The sequence below is a fragment of the Epargyreus clarus genome, unplaced genomic scaffold (genome assembly GCF_041222505.1).
Source record: "Epargyreus clarus isolate Ecla_fem2 unplaced genomic scaffold, WU_Ecla_fem_2.2 ptg000036l, whole genome shotgun sequence".
NCBI classification, from domain to species: Eukaryota; Metazoa; Arthropoda; class Insecta; order Lepidoptera; family Hesperiidae; genus Epargyreus; species Epargyreus clarus.
Genome location: NW_027332241.1, coordinates 1,501,829 through 1,519,502, shown reverse-complemented (window position 1 = coordinate 1,519,502; position 17,674 = coordinate 1,501,829). Strand labels below are relative to the sequence as shown.

The following is a 17,674-nucleotide window of genomic DNA, read 5'->3' as shown; positions in this document are numbered from 1 at the left end:
CCATATAAAAAAGTATATGAGCTTACTAATTTACTGCGAAATTATTACATACTAGAATTTCTAAAATTGTGCATTTCTTTCCAATTATTTACATTTCTACCTGATAGTACAACAGAAATTACTAGAATCGAGTTAAAGGAACTCAACAACATTTTAACCTGTTTTGATTGTTTTAGTACCGACAGTAGATGGCGTTGAAACTCTTATTAAAAGTACTTATTAAAGTTAAGTTTTTATATTGTTTTATTTTAAAAAGTCTGAGCTCTTATTTTGTCATCGTATAGGACAATATGTAGATTCAATTTTCAAAGATCTATTATTGATCATCTACATACATTTCTGTGTAAAATTGTATGCTTCTAGAAGTACTGAATCTTGAGAGGAGGCATAAAGTTTGGCATCAATATAGTTTATGAATAGAAAACAGAAAAGTATCTAGGCATTACAAATAGGTATGCCAGCGCATACTGCAATCACCGGATGTGCGGTCAGTTCTAACACTATTCTAGATTTCCGATTAATGACTAATATTTTATAGGTATAATGGCGGTTGCTCAGATTATTGTAATGGCATGCAAATGCAACGTATATACCTGCTTGTATGTGAGCGAAAGTGACAACATTAAAAAGAAAAAACGAGGGGCTCATTTTGCAATACAGCCTAATTTAGGGGTAGTATTTTAATTTTAATAGATAATTTTTATACATGGGATTTTATATATAAATATCCATTTCTTGCCATGCCACCCATGGATATCTATAATCAACCCCAGATAAGATTAGTTTCGTACTTAAAGTCACTACGCCGCTACTTCTGCAGTAGCGGCGCATCTGACATAAGCTGGAATAACTCGGAAAAGTACGTCTCCCTTACCACACCCGTACACTTACAAACCAGAACAAAGTAGCGCTTAATACTGCTGTTATTAGGCAGAAATAGGTGTGGCAGTGGTGCCGTCGGAGTTGAATCACAGAAGGTTTTACCACTTATTACACTCAGTACAAACTGTTTTATATAAAAGGAAACATTTTGTTTCATTTGATTCAGACAGAAGCTCTGTTCTACGTGAAGCTAGCTACATACATTCATGACTTGCAAGGTTATTTACTTACAACATCAATAAAAAGTCCAACACCCAAAGAAAATACTTTTTTTAATGAGACAAAGACTCCATTTTATTTGTGTATTCATATTCCACAAACGCAGTCCATATTGAGTACATTTAGAATAATGCAACGTGACTGTATTTTGGCGGTCACCAGTTACGTGCGCGCGGTGCTAATTTCGGTTGCTAAATTAAAGTTTTCGAAATTGTCTTATTAGAAATTCAGGTTTATTGTCGATGAAAAGTGTTTTTTTTGTTTGTTGTTCTTCTGTTAGCTTAGTTATTCTTTTGTTTCTTAATTAGTGTTTCTGCAAAATCATAGATAAAGGCAGTAGTTTAGGGTTCCGTACACAAATGGTAAAAACGGAATCATACCTTAAATTCTATTCAATAATACATTTGCCTTGCCTTCGACTGTTTCATTCATATTCACACTTATTCTCCCACATGTTCACATTCACACACACACACACAGACACACACACACACATATGCACACGCAGTGTTTTATAGGCTCCACAGAATACCAGCGTTTCAGGTGACTAAGCTTACCTGAAACATTAAAGCTGAGTGGAGACCTTTTCGATTTAAAACAAATTATAGTATTTTTTGTATGCAATTTTATATTTGTGTTTTTTGTATATTTTTGTGCCGAATAAATTATTTTCTTTCTTTCTTTCTTACTTCTTTCTATTACTAAGCCTCCGCTGTCTGTCACAGAGCTAATGAAAATTCGGTAGTAGGCACGGAACCCTGCGTGTATGAGTTCGAATCGCACTTGGCCAATTATTTTAATGTTGGAAGATTTTGTACAAAATAAAAATAAATTTTCTTTTTCATAGTAATTAGTCCTTTTCAGCTTTAAACTTCAGTAAAATATCCTATACCTGTATAGTTTAAGTTATAGGCTATAACTTAGGGTGCAGTTTTCCGCTGCCAAACTTTAGCTTGTAAAAAAATCAAAACACAAATGTTTTCTCGGGCGGCCGCTGTAAAAACTCGTAGTAGAGTTTTCGCCCGTGAAATCGGGTCCAACTACGATTTATAACAAAAACTTGGTGTTTGTCTCCATTGCCAATGCAAAATGCAGCGGAAATAGTGGAAAATGCAGCCCAATTTTTTGTACTTTTTTTAAGTTGCAATATGAGTCTCAAAACTATATTTCAGCGTCGAGGCATTACTGTCCCACTACTGGGCATGCGTCTCTTGTCAATGTGAAAGATTAAGCCATAGTTCACTACGGACTAGACAAGTGAACAGGCCTTCATTTTTTTTTTGTGGCTGATAAGTGGCTACTGCCGCCCATGGACATCTGTAATCTATCTGGATAGGATTAGATATTCCTACCTGAGGTCGACCGTAGATGCGCCGCGACCCCTGAAGACTAAGCTGGAACGCCTCGGAACAGTATGTCTCCCTTACCACACCCTTCAAACCGGAACACAGCAGCGTCTCACACTGCTGTTATTAGGTAGAAATAGGTGTGTAGAATACACGTCACATAGGTACTTTTTAAAGCTCTCACAGGTTTGAGGTTTCCTTACCATGTTTTCATTCATGGTTAAGCTAGTAATAATTAATTTCTAACATACAAAGCAGCAGCACCTATTCCTAGAAATGCAAAAACCACTAAATACGACAACTGACCCTCCCTTATTTAACGGCTGACGATGCCTTTGGCTCTAAAGAAAAAAATATGTTGTATTATTTATAGGTTTATACCCAAAAGCTGCACAGACAATTTAAAATCAATCGATTTTATTCACGTTTGCATCGGAATACTAAGTCAAAACGTCTCACATGATTAGTATGCCAGCCGCACCATCCTCAGTGCAAAATCGAAGCACTATATTCCAGTAAAAAACTAGTTATGGCAATATGCTTAAGTGATATTTTCTATTTAAATTGTTATGTCCTACTTAATAAAGTTTACGCTTTTGAAAACATGACTTGAAAAAGCTGCACTGTGTCTTTATTTGCTCAGCTGTGTAAATTGTGTTTTGCATTATAATATTGAATACAATAGTGAGTCTCAAGTATTGGGGCCCTACCTAAAGTACATTTTTAGTTCTAGGTAGTTTTAGTTCGTAGGACTAAGTTGGAACGCCTCGAATAAATGTCTTCAGTACCATGCCTTTCCAACCGGAATATAGCAGCTCTTGACATTGCTGTTATAAGCAAGATATACATAAGTGTGATGCTGTTTCCAGAATCGGAACACGTTGGGTTCTACCATCTTTAAACCCTTGTTTATTACCTTTATTATTAAATTATTCATTTAAATATAATGTCGAATGTAAGAGACATGATATTTTTAAAGATTCTAGCATGAATTGTTTGTAACAGTTTTTTGTAATGACGTAACAGGAGTGACAGTGGAAATGCCCGCTGCGGCCATATTGCAAAACTTGGTCACAAAAGTGTTTGCCGTGATCTGGTTAGTTTCGTACACGCTTTGGTATTTATTGGAGAACCTGCCATCCAAATTGTACTGTACGAGTACTTAGGCACAATGTTGCAATTACATGAAAAACGGTTTGCTACTTTGCTAGGAGTTAAGAGGAAAGATACATGAATAGAAATAAAACACAGTAGGTAGTAGGTTTAGAAGGTTTGCTAGAACACTTTGTGGTTAAACTCCGGCGACACCACCGCCACACCTATGTCTGCCTTATAACAGCAGTGTTAAGCGATGCTGTGTTCTGGTTTGAAGGGTGTGGTAAGGGAGACACATTTTTCCGAGGCGTTCCAGCTCAGTCCTCAGGGGTGGCGGCGCATTTCTGGCCGACCTCAGGGAGGAATATCTAATCCCATCTGGGTTTGATTGCAGATGTCCAAGGGTGGCAGTAGCCACTTATCATCAGGTAGACAGCATGTTCGTCTGCTACTCATATATTATAAAATAACAGGTTATTCTTAGGGGTCCCTTTCTATACAGATAAATGTACCAAATAAAAGGTGGTCGTGGTTTTAGACTAATATTATTGCGGAACTGCGACATCGCAGTTCCGCCGTAACTACGATCCATGCAACTGGTTCGAAATATCGGCAAAGAGCAATTATAAACTGCGTAGCATAAGTACCCGTTACATATTAAAAAACCAGTCTGGTCGGACCGGCTGTGGTGCCACTATCACACCTATTTCCGTAAAGAAGGTATTGCGTTTCTGGAATTCCATGGACGGCAACCGTTTACCACTGTGTGACTTCTCTTCTCAGAACAAGAACGATTAGGCCATAGTCCAAGGCAATAGGCAATAGCTGGCCAAGTGCAGATTAGTAGGCTTTACGTACCTTTAAGGACTATTTTCATAAACATCTGTCAGGTATTACTTACAATGCTTTCCTTCACTTTACCTTCAGAGGTGGCTTCGAGGAGGAGGAAGAGGAGAGGTGGAGGAGGTTCGGAACAAAGGCCGAGTTTTAGCCACTAGGTTTAACTGCTTATTGAGAACTTGTACCACCTTCTAAATTGTTATCAAGATGAGCTAACGCAGTTCTCAGAAAGACAGCTGTTTAAGACTTTCTTTTTAAGTATGATCTGATAACTATTATAGTAACTTTACTGAAATGCCAAACAGACAGTCATACTTGGCCCAATACCTTTAAATATCTCATTGAACGACTTTCACTCGAGAAATTATTTAGGATTGGTGCAAGTTATGAATTTACATTTAGCGTAATGTAATACTACACTACTGGCTCTATATTTGCAGGTAAATCTACTTGACAGACTGACAGAAATACTAATGTACAATTATGTTTTAAAAAATTAGTGATTTTATAAATTAACTAATAACATGGTTATTATTATGAATTTTAATTTTATTATCATGTCTTTCGGTGTCCCTAAATTAAGAACTAGACAAACAGCTTTATTTGCTACTGCTCATAAACGTACTAACTATGCGCAGAATTCTATCGTTAACGGGTTACACAGAAACTATAATAAGATGTTTAATAAAACTGATATTTTTTACAATAATAGGACTGCATTCAAACATGAAGTTATAAAAGAAATCAATAGGAATAAATAGGTAATAATTACAATTTAGCATCAATGAAGTATTATTTATTATTTACAAAAAATACATCTATTATACTTTATATTTTGTTATTACATATAATATATAATCTATATAAACAATCAATATGTATAAAACGAATTAAGGTATATTTTATTCTTGGTATTTACTAATGTATTATGTGATATTACTTATATTATTATGTTAAAAATAAAAAATATGCACATTCACACACGCACACGCACACACACACACACACACACACACACACACACACACACATACACACACACCCTTATAATATTACTTTTGCGCACAAAAGGCCATTATACTTAGTGTTGCAGTGCAATTGAATGTTATAGTCCGTAAAATGTAAATCCGTAATTGGCTAATTAGTTCAACATACAGAGTATTATATATATAATTTAAGTAGCTGTGGATTTTGTTGAATAAATAAATAAATAAATAAACAATCCGTTATTTTCATCTATGTTCAATTTTCGAATTCTGCAATATATACTTTTTCAACATTGCATCGTTTCTGACGGAATCTTTAAAATAATAAGTTTATACAACCGCAATTTAGCGTATTTGTAGAAACCATTAAACAATAGCCTAAAATTATTTTACTTATTAAAGTTACCAAATGCACCAAAAGAATTTATTTATTTTATTTGAGGACTCGCATGACAGAAGTGTAACCATACCGATCGGACGAGTAGAGGGTTCCGGTTTCGATTCCTGGCCAAAAAAAATGTCTGAATGACTGATTTCTGTTCTGTTTCTAGGTATTTATGTATTCATCTTTGTGAGTATCTATGGCACCCATGACACGTGAATCCTAGTATGGGGCTGTGAGTGTAGAAAGCATCCTATATAGGTAATTATAGAAAAACTTCTTTAATATATACCATACACTGCTAAATGGGCAAATGGACCGCTAGTAAGTTCTATTAGTACCTACCTACTTACCGTGGGAGCGTCCATCAATTTCCGCGGTGCACTTATAAAATTGTAAATTAATGATGCATTTATTATCTGCCTGACTCATATGAATCCATGACTAAACTATGACGAAACCCGCGATATGGTTATGTAAATTTATTTTTCTGTTCAATTTGTAAAGGCTATAGAAATGATAATTAATATAATAATAATAATTAATTACGATTGACAATACGTGGTTATTATATGATTTCTTTGAAGTAATTAATATAACTATTAAAATAAATATATTATTTTATACAATTCATATTATGTATTTAGGTGATCTAGGTAACAACAAAAAGTGCTCTGTAAAGAACCTATTTTGAATTAAATAATTGTTTTTTTTTTAATTTTTAACAATCCGGTGATATAAATAATACATATTTCAATTTAAAAAAGGATGGTGTATGCCGATACAGTCGTAAGAGCCTGGTGGGTAAGACTCACTCACTAAACTTGGCCTCTTAATCGAGGGTTCCGAGGTTCAAATCCTAGGCACGCTCTAATTTTTGAAAGTTATGTGCGTATTAGAAATCAATTATAACTTGCTGAACCGGCGAAGGATAACATCGTGAGAAAACTTGCATACCTGAGAAATCTAAAAAAAAACATCAACGGTATGTGAAGTCTACCAATACGCGTTTGGATAGCGCGTTGGACTAGAGCCACAGTAGATCTGTGCTATAGCCTAATCCTTCTTATTCAGAATAGACCCGTGCCCAGCAGTGGGACAGTAATTGGTTAATGATGATAAGTGACATTTTTTTCGTTTTTTGAAGTACTTGTTAAGCATTTTATATACTAAAATATCATGAAAAATGGATGGTTTAAGTTTATATCTACTTGTATATTCTGTATGGAAACACTACGACTTAGAGTATGTTCCTATATCTACTCCACGTAACGCGTGACATATGTACAAAGTTTTTTTTTTAAATAAATAAACAATGACCAGAACTTACAAAACAACTATTGATAATTGGTTAACAAAGTAGCGTGTCAGAATTGGGGTAATTTAAACAACAGCTGGCAACACCAATTAAGCTAATCGATGAAATTGGCGGCAAAACGCCCGTTATGGCGTCGCAAGCACATTCTAATTTTTATTAACGGTGTTTCAACAAACTGAAAGTAGTAATATAATAACTTCTTTGTTTAGGTAAAAGAGAAAAGATAATAATTTAAGTGGTTTTAGATCTTAAAAGTTAGCGTTTTCAATAGTTACTTAGAATCAACAAATATTTATTTCTTTTAGTATACATAGGTAAGAGCCTATAGTTTAAGTATGGTAAGTAGTAAGTAGAAAATTGCTGTGTTCATAATTGAATAGTGTAGTGAGGGAGAAGTAGTGATACTAAAAATGGTTGTGGCACAACTTTGAGGACTAAACTGGAACGCCGCGGACAAGTATGTCCCCTTACCTCAGCCTTCAAACCAGAACACAGCAGCGCTGAACACTGCTGTTATTAGGCAGAAATAGGTGTACAGTGGTGCCGCCGGAGTCGAACCACAAAGGGTTCTACCACCTTTAGAGTTCTGTTCCATATGTGGAGCAGTGTTAAGCGCTGCTGTGTTCTGGTTTGAAGGGTGAGGTAAGGGAGACATACTTGTCCGCGGCGTTCAAGTTTAGTACTCAGAGGTAACGGCGCATCTGTGTCGGCCCCAGATGCGCCGTTACCTCTGGTATGAATCTAATCCTATCTGGGATCGACTACAGATGTCCACGGCGGCAGTAGCCACTTTCCATCAGGTGGACTGCATGCTCGTCTCCTACTCCTATATTATAAAAAAAAAACTAATTCTACCTGGGGTTGATTATAGATTTCCATGGGCGGCAGTTGCCACGTATCTTTAGATGGAGTATGCGTGTTTTCTGCTTCTGTATAACAAAAATTACCGGCTTAATTACGGAAGCACGCATGTGTAGCCACTAGCGGTCACCCATCCGACTCCCGGCCGCGCCCAACGCTGCTTAACGATCTGTTACGATGTACACAAGCAGGGCTGTGCTCGCTTCACCAAGATTGTAAACAACATCATGTTAAGTACCTATTTAGGTACATTATATTAAGTATTTATTTCGTAACATAGTTTCTATGAATATGTAGGTATAGTCCGCTTAAAACTACTACTCCGCTCTGAATATAGAAATGAATCGCTTCGCCATATCAAATTGTATGTGTGCAGGGGCACATTACTATAATTGCTGGGTTGGAAGAATTGAAATCCCTTGTTTTACTCTTGTTCCATTTATTCCTTTGTTCCATAGGTCTATTGCCAGTACTGAATGAAAATTTGAAAATCTGGCCTATTTATATCCCCGACTCAAGTACCACAACTAGAAGCAGGTTTAGGCAGCAATATAGGCATTTTGGCCAATTACAACTATTTCCCGTTATTCTATGTCTAAACCTGTACGGACCTGTACGAACCTGTTCAAACTGTGGCCTTGAGTTGACGATTCACAATAATAATAATAATAATCTATTTAGTTTGTTTAGGAATTTACATATTTCTATTTAAACTTCTATTAAAACCTAAACTATTGCAAACCTATTATAATTGACACCTATACCTATGCCCTATAAACTATTACGAAATATTTATTTTAATACATTTACAAAACTTAAACTATTATCTATTTTCCCTATTCTATTAAATCCTATTATATACTATTAACAATAAAACATAAGTAAAACACTATTCAAACATAATAAAAACATCAATAAATTACATTAAAAACTATCAGCTGTTTACGTAACTACGTCTTACTGCTATGATCAGCTGATCGAGTTGGAGTCAGCTGTTTAGCGTCGGCCATTGAACTATACAATATTAATCAGCTGATCGTGTGTTACGATTTACGAATAATGAAGTCTTTATTTATTACAACTTATGAACTATTATGAACTATAAATTAAGTAAACAATTTCAAACTTATAATTACGTCGAATCTTGAGTCAGCTGTTCGCGTCGTCCCGCACATTTCTCCCGCCGTGCAGCTGTGTTGCATCTTCTGTCGGTGCTGGGGCGACGTCTTCTATAGGCAGCACTACCAGCTTCCTCACTGGCCGGCGTAGAACTCCTCCCTTGGTTGCCACGTCGACTGTTCTTACTATGTTGTCTGGACCCGGAAATGTTGCGATGACCCGACCTCGAACCCATATGTTCCTAGGTAGGTTACTATCCAATATTTGTACTAAGTCGCCGATCTTCACTGTTGCCCCTCTTCCGTGGGGCTCCCGCCGGTGTTGAAGCTCAGGAAGGTACTCTCGAAGCCATCTTGTCCAGAATATGTCGGTTAATCTCTGCGCGGCACGCCAGCTGTTCTTGCATATGGTGTCGCGGTCGTTGAACTCTCCCGGGGTCGATACTCTTCCGTTCCCGCCGAGTAGGAAATGGTTCGGTGTAAGCGCTTCTGGGTCCTCGGCGCTCACTGACACGTGGGTGAGAGGTCGGCTGTTCACTGTATATTCCACCTCTGCCAGGAGCGTCGTGAGGACTTCTTCTGCTGGATGTCGTTCGTGAAGCGTTGCTTGCAGTGCAGTTTTCACGGAGCGCACGAGCCTTTCCCACGCGCCTCCCATGAAGGGCGCGCCAGGTGGGATGAATCGCCACGAGATGATCTTCTTAGCAGCCTCCTCCGCTGTGGCTGCGTCGATCGCCTGCCGTAGTTCCTTGTCAGCGCCCCTCAGGTTGGTGCCGTTGTCCGACCATATTTGCGCCGGACGTCCACGGCGCGCCATCATCCGCCGGAGCGCCATCACCGCAGAGTCGGTGGTGAGCGATGCTGTAACTTCTGTGGAGCCACCGGTGTCTTCTTTTGACGTCGCCAGTCGGGGTCCGCTTGAGCGTTTCGTCTAGTCCTCTTGTAATTGACCCGCTGTTTAGACGTCCTGCAAAGCTGTATAAACTGTAAAACCCTTGCTGTAGTGAAACGTAATCTATCCCAATTTGAAAATCTAGATATCTCCGGTAGACCTTCAGCCAGCTTCAGACCTCGTTCTGTTACTATGTTGTGTGTTCTTTCTTCACCTGTAGGTTCTGATGGATACGACGCAGAATTTTCTATTGGCCAGGTGCTCGAATCCTCGTGTAGGAAGTCCGGTCCCCTATACCACCTGTGGTTCTTATTGAACCCTATTGGGACATTTCTTGTGGCATCGTCCGCCACGTTGGACTTCGTTGGCACCCAGCGCCACTCACTTACCTTTGTACCTTCTTCTATAGCCGCTATGCGATGTGCCACATACGACTTGTAAGAGCGCGAACCAGCCTTGATCCATGAGAGTACTGTGCGGCTGTCCGTCCAGAACGTTCTTGAGTCCGGCTTTCGTTGATGTTCTTTAACGACGGCGTCGGCGAGGCGAGTTCCCATCACTGCAGCTTGTAACTCTAACCTAGGTATAGATGTTAACTTTAAAGGTGCCACCTTGGCCTTGGACATAATTAGTGATATACTGACGTCGCCGTTGGGTGCCGTTGCTCTCCAATACAATACCGCTGCGTAGGCTGACTCGCTGGCGTCGGTGAACACGTGGAGCTGAAGGGATGTAGCGTCGCTGTACTGTAGGTATCTTCTTGGTATTGCTATATTCGAGAGGCTTCTCAAATGTACCATCCAGTCGCGCCACTGTTCCGCTATGTGATCTTCTATTTTCTCGTCCCACGATGTCCCACGCCGCCAGAGTTCCTGTAAAATCTGCTTAGCTCTTATAGTAACTGGTGAAGCAAAGCCTAACGGATCAAAAAGCGACATAACTATACGTAGGGCTTCTCTCTTCGTCGGTGTTTTCCCATCTATAAGTTCACGAGGCACACGCGTTAAATTGAGGTTGAAGGTAAGTTCGTCTGTATCCGGTCTCCATACGATTCCTAACACACGTTCCAGCTGCTCTCCCGCCTTATAGAGTTCTATGTCCTGTGACGACTCCTGTTCCCCTAGTGCTCGTAGTAGCGCGGGCGTGTTGGACTTCCACTGTTTCAACTCGAAGCAAGCTCTTCTGTGTATGTCACGCACGCTTGAAGTGATACGTATGGCTTCTTCGAGGCTTCTAAAGCTGTCCAGGTAGTCGTCGACGTAATGCTTCTCTATAATGGCGGAGGCTGCTTCTGGCTCGGTCTCTTCATACTTCTTAGCGTTCAAGTTCTTGACGAATATTGCTGTTGACGGCGAACTTGAAGCTCCGAAGATGAGTGATGTCATTCTATACTCCTCGGGTGGTTGATCGTCACGACGATTCCCTCGCCACAGGTACCTAAGGGCGTCTCTGTCTTCTGTTCTCAACTTCACTTGCATGAACATTTCCTTAATGTCAGCTGTTACTGCAACCATATGCTGTCGGAACTTCATCACGACTCCTGGAAGTGATTGCAGTAGATCTGGACCTTTCAACAGCAAGTCGTTGAGTGCGACACCCTTAGTCTTCGCTGCGGCGTCGTGTACCACTCGGAGTTTATCTGGCTTCATTGGGTTCACTACCGCGAAGTGCGGTAAATACCAAGTTCTATTGGGAGTCTTCGTCCTCGGTGCAGGCTCGGCGTATCCTTTCTTGATAAGCGCGTCCATCTGTTCTGTATACTTCTGTTTTAATTGAGAATTACGGTCAAGCTTCTTTTCTATGTGCATAAGACGTGTCAACGAGTTGTCGTAGTTGTTAGGCAAGTCGACCTCTTCTCTTTTCCATAGTAGAGCGGTTTCGTATCTTCCTTCTTCTGTTTGGGTTGTATTTTTCTTTAAGATACGTAAGGCTTGCTCTTCAGGGTCCGACTGTGGCTTCTTTGGGTTGATGCATAGCGAGTCCATTGCGAAGTAATGCTTCATGAGATCTTCAAGCTTATCTTCCTGCGGCGCTTCTGTAATGTGTGACACGAAGTTAGCGGTACGTCCAATAATTCGGTTGTGGCTTCCGTGAAGTACCCATCCAAGTGGCGTGAGAGACGCTACCGGTTGGTTCCTCCTTCCCCTTCTCACTCTTGATGCTAGAAGGAGATGCCAATTGTCTTGACCGATGAGTATGGTAGGCTTCGCATCTTCATAGGAAAGTACGTCGCTAAGATCTCGCAAGTGTTCACATTCTTCAATCTGTTGTCTTGCTATTTCCTGCGGCGACACGTGCAGGTTCTTGATAGTTCTCGCTTGAATGCTTGCTGTGTGATTGTTCAACCCGTTGAGTGTGATGCTAACTCTTCTTGACTTCGTTTCAGCTGTTTTCAACTCGTTGATTGCTTCTATACGTAGTGGGTCGATGGGTCCCTTTGCCCCTATTTCGTAGGCAAGGCTGTCGTCTATCAGCGTAACTGTAGACCCATCATCCAATAACGCGTAAGTGTTGACCGTATTCTTGGGACCTGTTGCCTGCACCGGGATTATTTTCAAAAAAGTTTGCTTCTTTGTAGGTCTGGCTGTAGTCCACGCGGAGTTGATGACCTCTGTTGACTTCTCTTCTGTTTCTGCCTTTTCTGTTCTGTTGAAGTGTAGTAACCTGTTATGAAAATACTTACAACTATTAATACCACACGGCTTCGTTCGGCAGTTGTGAGTCTTGTTTCTGAAGCGTAGACACCGAAAGCATAGTCGTTTCTTCTTTGCTATATCCCATCTTGTGCTTTCGTTTGCTTCTTTAAACTGTTTGCAGTCCGTCGCGATGTGACCTGTTTCTTCACATACGGGGCATTTCTGTATAACTGTAGACTGCTTTTCTAATACTGTATGTGTCTTCTGAGGACGTCTATTACTATACATCGGCGGTGCCATCTGTTCGGGGAGTGCATAGGGTCCGCACAGCTCAGCTTCTCTCTTCATAAATTTTTCAAACTTCAATAAGTCAGGCTCTTCTTTCGGTTGTGTTGCAGCAAAGTCGTAATATCTGTAACGTAAAGTAGGAGTAAGCTTGTCCACCATTACCTTAGATACCTCCGGATTGTAGAGATAGTAGACGCATTTCAATGCCCGAAGTGTAGACACGGCGTTTGTAACCTTAGTAGAGAACACGCAAATATCCCTAGGCGACTCGCAGAGGCGCGGCAGTGTTCTCAATGTGTCTATTTCGGCCATTGCTATCATCTCCGATCTACCGAATCTCATTTCCAAGGTCTTCATAACATCGGATGGGTGCGCGTTGGTGATCAATAAGCTTTCAACTGCTTCCTTAGCTCTTCCTATAAGATGTCTTCTTAACCTATTAATATTTTCTACTATTGAAAAAGACTCTTCTGTTTCCATATATGCTGCTCTAAAAGGTAGCCAGTCCTGATAATTACCGTTAAAAGTCGGTAATTCAACAAACTTTGAGGACCGCTGGCTAGCTTTGATGGCCTGTGTTATCGCTGACGTAAGTTGAGAGAAGTCTGGCTGCGCGTGGACTCCCGCCGGTGCTTGAGCTCCCGCCGTTGTATGTACTCGCGGATCTGGTTGGGTATGGTGCGCTGTACTATTATTCTGTTGAACCGGCCTTGTCTCTTCCGTGATGGCTTCTATTTCTGTTTCTATTTCGCGGAGAGGTAGGTGCGGCTCGTCGGCTATGGCTAGCCTCGGTTGCGCTTGCTGTTCCAACCAGTCGTCGACCCTGGTGTCGGCTTCTGTTTTTGAGTACTCGGAGACGTCGTCATCGTCGTCTTCTGCTTCTATAACGGCGAGGCGTGCTGTTGCAAGTTCCACTTGCAGACGTATAAGCTCTTCTTTGGCCTTGGCTACCTTGTAAGCCTTTGTCCTTGAACGCGTGGATCCGGCGCGTCGACTCGGAGCGCGCGAACCATGCTGACTATGTGCTTCTGAAGGCTTCTGTATTACTGTCGGTGAATCAGTACTGGCGGTGAGCTCGACGGGATTCTTGAAAATGGTCGCAGCCGGCCTGGCCATCGTGGTGCCAGTGGCCACTGACGCTACTGTACCCTTCGTCGTGACGGACGTGTCTGTAGCGGAGGTTCCCCCAGTAGTGTCGGTCGCGGTGGTTCCCGTGGCCGACGTTTCTGTTGTGGTACCCGTAGCGGAGGTCCCAGTGGTCGCGTCAGACGAGGAGGGCTTCGTTTCCGTCGAGTCTCGGCGCTCTTTTCCCACGGAGCGTGTGATCGGCATTCTTCTTGCTAATACACAAAAATGACAATTGGAACGATAATATTACTTACTATTCTTCAATTTCTTCAATATTCGGCTTTCGAAGGACCATTAAATGTGCAGGGGCACATTACTATAATTGCTGGGTTGGAAGAATTGAAATCCCTTGTTTTACTCTTGTTCCATTTATTCCTTTGTTCCATAGGTCTATTGCCAGTACTGAATGAAAATTTGAAAATCTGGCCTATTTATATCCCCGACTCAAGTACCACAACTAGAAGCAGGTTTAGGCAGCAATATAGGCATTTTGGCCAATTACAACTATTTCCCGTTATTCTATGTCTAAACCTGTACGGACCTGTACGAACCTGTTCAAACTGTGGCCTTGAGTTGACGATTCACAATAATAATAATAATAATCTATTTAGTTTGTTTAGGAATTTACATATTTCTATTTAAACTTCTATTAAAACCTAAACTATTGCAAACCTATTATAATTGACACCTATACCTATGCCCTATAAACTATTACGAAATATTTATTTTAATACATTTACAAAACTTAAACTATTATCTATTTTCCCTATTCTATTAAATCCTATTATATATTATTAACAATAAAACATAAGTAAAACACTATTCAAACATAATAAAAACATCAATAAATTACATTAAAAACTATCAGCTGTTTACGTAACTACGTCTTACTGCTATGATCAGCTGATCGAGTTGGAGTCAGCTGTTTAGCGTCGGCCATTGAACTATACAATATTAATCAGCTGATCGTGTGTTACGATTTACGAATAATGAAGTCTTTATTTATTACAACTTATGAACTATTATGAACTATAAATTAAGTAAACAATTTCAAACTTATAATTACGTCGAATCTTGAGTCAGCTGTTCGCGTCGTCCCGCACAGTATGACTACACCTGCTCGCAACAACTTCAGAGCGGACTAGCAGTTTGGCGCGGACTATACCACTCTAACTAATGTTGTAAATCCGAATGTGACTTTGTTTGCTGCACTTTCACTTAACTACATAACCGACTGTAATTAATGAATTTAATGAAATTAAACATATTTGACATTAATATACATAATTGACTAAAATAACTAAAAATTATTACTTGTATTATGAACTTGACATTGCACACTATTTTGATTGAAATTGAATGAAGCCGCAAATGGCTTATTATAGTAAGTTCTTTTTTTGAATTCTTGACAAATAAAAACATTTTTAGAGAAAATTTACGAATAAATAACTAATACTGCGTAATTTTCATGATAATTAAATAATTTATAATAATAATTTCAAAGATTTTAGGGACATTTTAGCACGGAGACGTGGCAAAATTTTTTTACGCAACTGTTTCAATTCTCAAAACTGGGCACATTTTCTTGTTAGGAGTGAGTAATCTTTACTAATCTATGGTAGAATGTAAGAATATATAAAATATTTGTTACCATTACTACATTCTGGAAATAAATAATGTTCATTTCATTTCATTTCAATGAGAGGTGCGTGCGGATTCGAACCTCTGACAACTCGATCTAGAGACCGAGTTTCAAATTCTGATATGCGTAGACTAATTACGAACAATGTAGACCCCCTATGAACACGTTCCGACTTCAATTGTTCTACAATTAGCACTCTAAAGAGAGTGAATAACCGCTTTCTACCTGTTATAGGAACGGTTACACTGTATGCGAGAAAATATATATTTATTATTTTATGTCAAACAATTTTATTGGAACTTTAGGAATGATTTCGCAATAATATATTTAAAGATGGTAGAACCCTTTGTAGTTCGGCTCCGGCGGCACCACCGCCACACAAATTTCTGCCTAATAACAGAAATGTTAAATGCTGATGTGTTCTGTTTTGAAGGGTATGGCAAGGGAGACTGACATCAGGGGACATAAGGGAGACATCCTAGCTGAGTCCTCAGGGGTAGCGACGCAAGTGTGGCCGACCTCAGGTGGGAATATCTAATCCTATCTGGGGTTGACTACAGATGTCCATGGGCGGCAGTAACCACTTACCATCAGGTGGACTGTATACTCGTCTGTTACTCCTATATTATAAAAACAAAAAAAAAGTTGAGTTATTTTATTTATTCTGTAGTTATTATTGTAATACTCGTGCCTACATAAGTACAGAGTCTTATTTAATTAAACACAACGAATTGATTCTGAAGTTTCCATTATTTACATTTTTCCCGGTTTTACTTCAAGATGGTATATTATTGTCTATGTCGGATTGATTAAAGCATCGTAGGGCCGCGATTTGATACGGTACGACAAGAATCTTCCCGTCAAGTCCATGTAATTCGGTTTGTCACATACCACGGCATATATAAGAGTGAAATAAAACTGATATTCCTGCTCGATCTACGCCTAAACAATGAAGAAAACAAGCCTACGTTTGGAGTTCAAATCCCAGGCCATCTCGGATTTAATTAATTAGTAAATTTATCATAAATATGTACTAGTGGCGTAACTATCGGGTGGCACTGGCAAAATTCCACGGGCCCTTGGCTTGGCGGGGCCTCCGAGCTGAGAAGCTGGAAGCTCAAAAGTGACAAAAAAATGTTTATAATTTTTCGAGGTAGCTATGTGCATAAAAAATAAATAATTCGCCAAGTACGAATCGAATTCGCACATGGAGGCTTCCGTACCACCAAATGTTCATGTACTCACTTATTTTTATTCATTTTATTATTTTCAACAATACTTAGTTATATGAAACAAAAATAGATGGCGTTAGGGTGATGATGAACGATACGTGAACAACGTATAATAAAATTAAAATAACTATATTAAAATATGTTTTATGGTTCTTATTTGTATTTATTATAATACCAGTTATAGTATTAAATGGATTGTAAAAAATTCAACAGTCTTCCTAGTACGGTTTAACAGTTACATCAAAAAATGCCGAAAAATACCGGTTTGTTGTATGGACACCCCCTTTATATTATATTCACTTTATCTTATTTTTAGTATTTGTTGTTATAGCTGCCACTGTTATGCATCCTCTGTAAAAAAATCATGTGTCTATCTATTACGGTTCTGGAGATATAGCCCTGTGACAGACGGACAGACGGCGAAGTCTTAGTAATAGGGTTCCGTTTTTACCCTTTGGGTACGGAACCTTAAAAAGGTCGCCAGGGCCAAACAATCATTTAAGTACGTATTCGTGACTCGTGAGCGAACATTTATTAGGAACCCGTGCAATTTGCCACGGGCCTCGTACGTTATAGTTACGCCATTGATATGTTATGCTTTAATGATGAAGGTTTAAGAAAACTTGCATGCCTATACGAAGTCTTGCAATTGACACTTGATCAGCGTGGTGCACAGTGCCTTAAATTAGTCTTATCCTGAGAAGAGACATGTGCCCAGTAATAAAACAAACAAACAAGTGGGCTTGATAAACGATCTTATTATTCGCGTAAAAGTTTAGTTTAATCTCAATTTGCTTAATGCACAATGT

General features: G+C 39.5%; 1 pseudogene; it reads right to left on the bottom strand.

Moving 5' to 3' along the window:
• Window positions 1-8,986: 8,986 nt before the first annotated feature.
• LOC140756860 (uncharacterized) lies at window positions 8,987-14,570 on the bottom strand (annotated as a pseudogene).
• Between the last annotated feature and the right edge of the window lie 3,104 nt (window positions 14,571-17,674).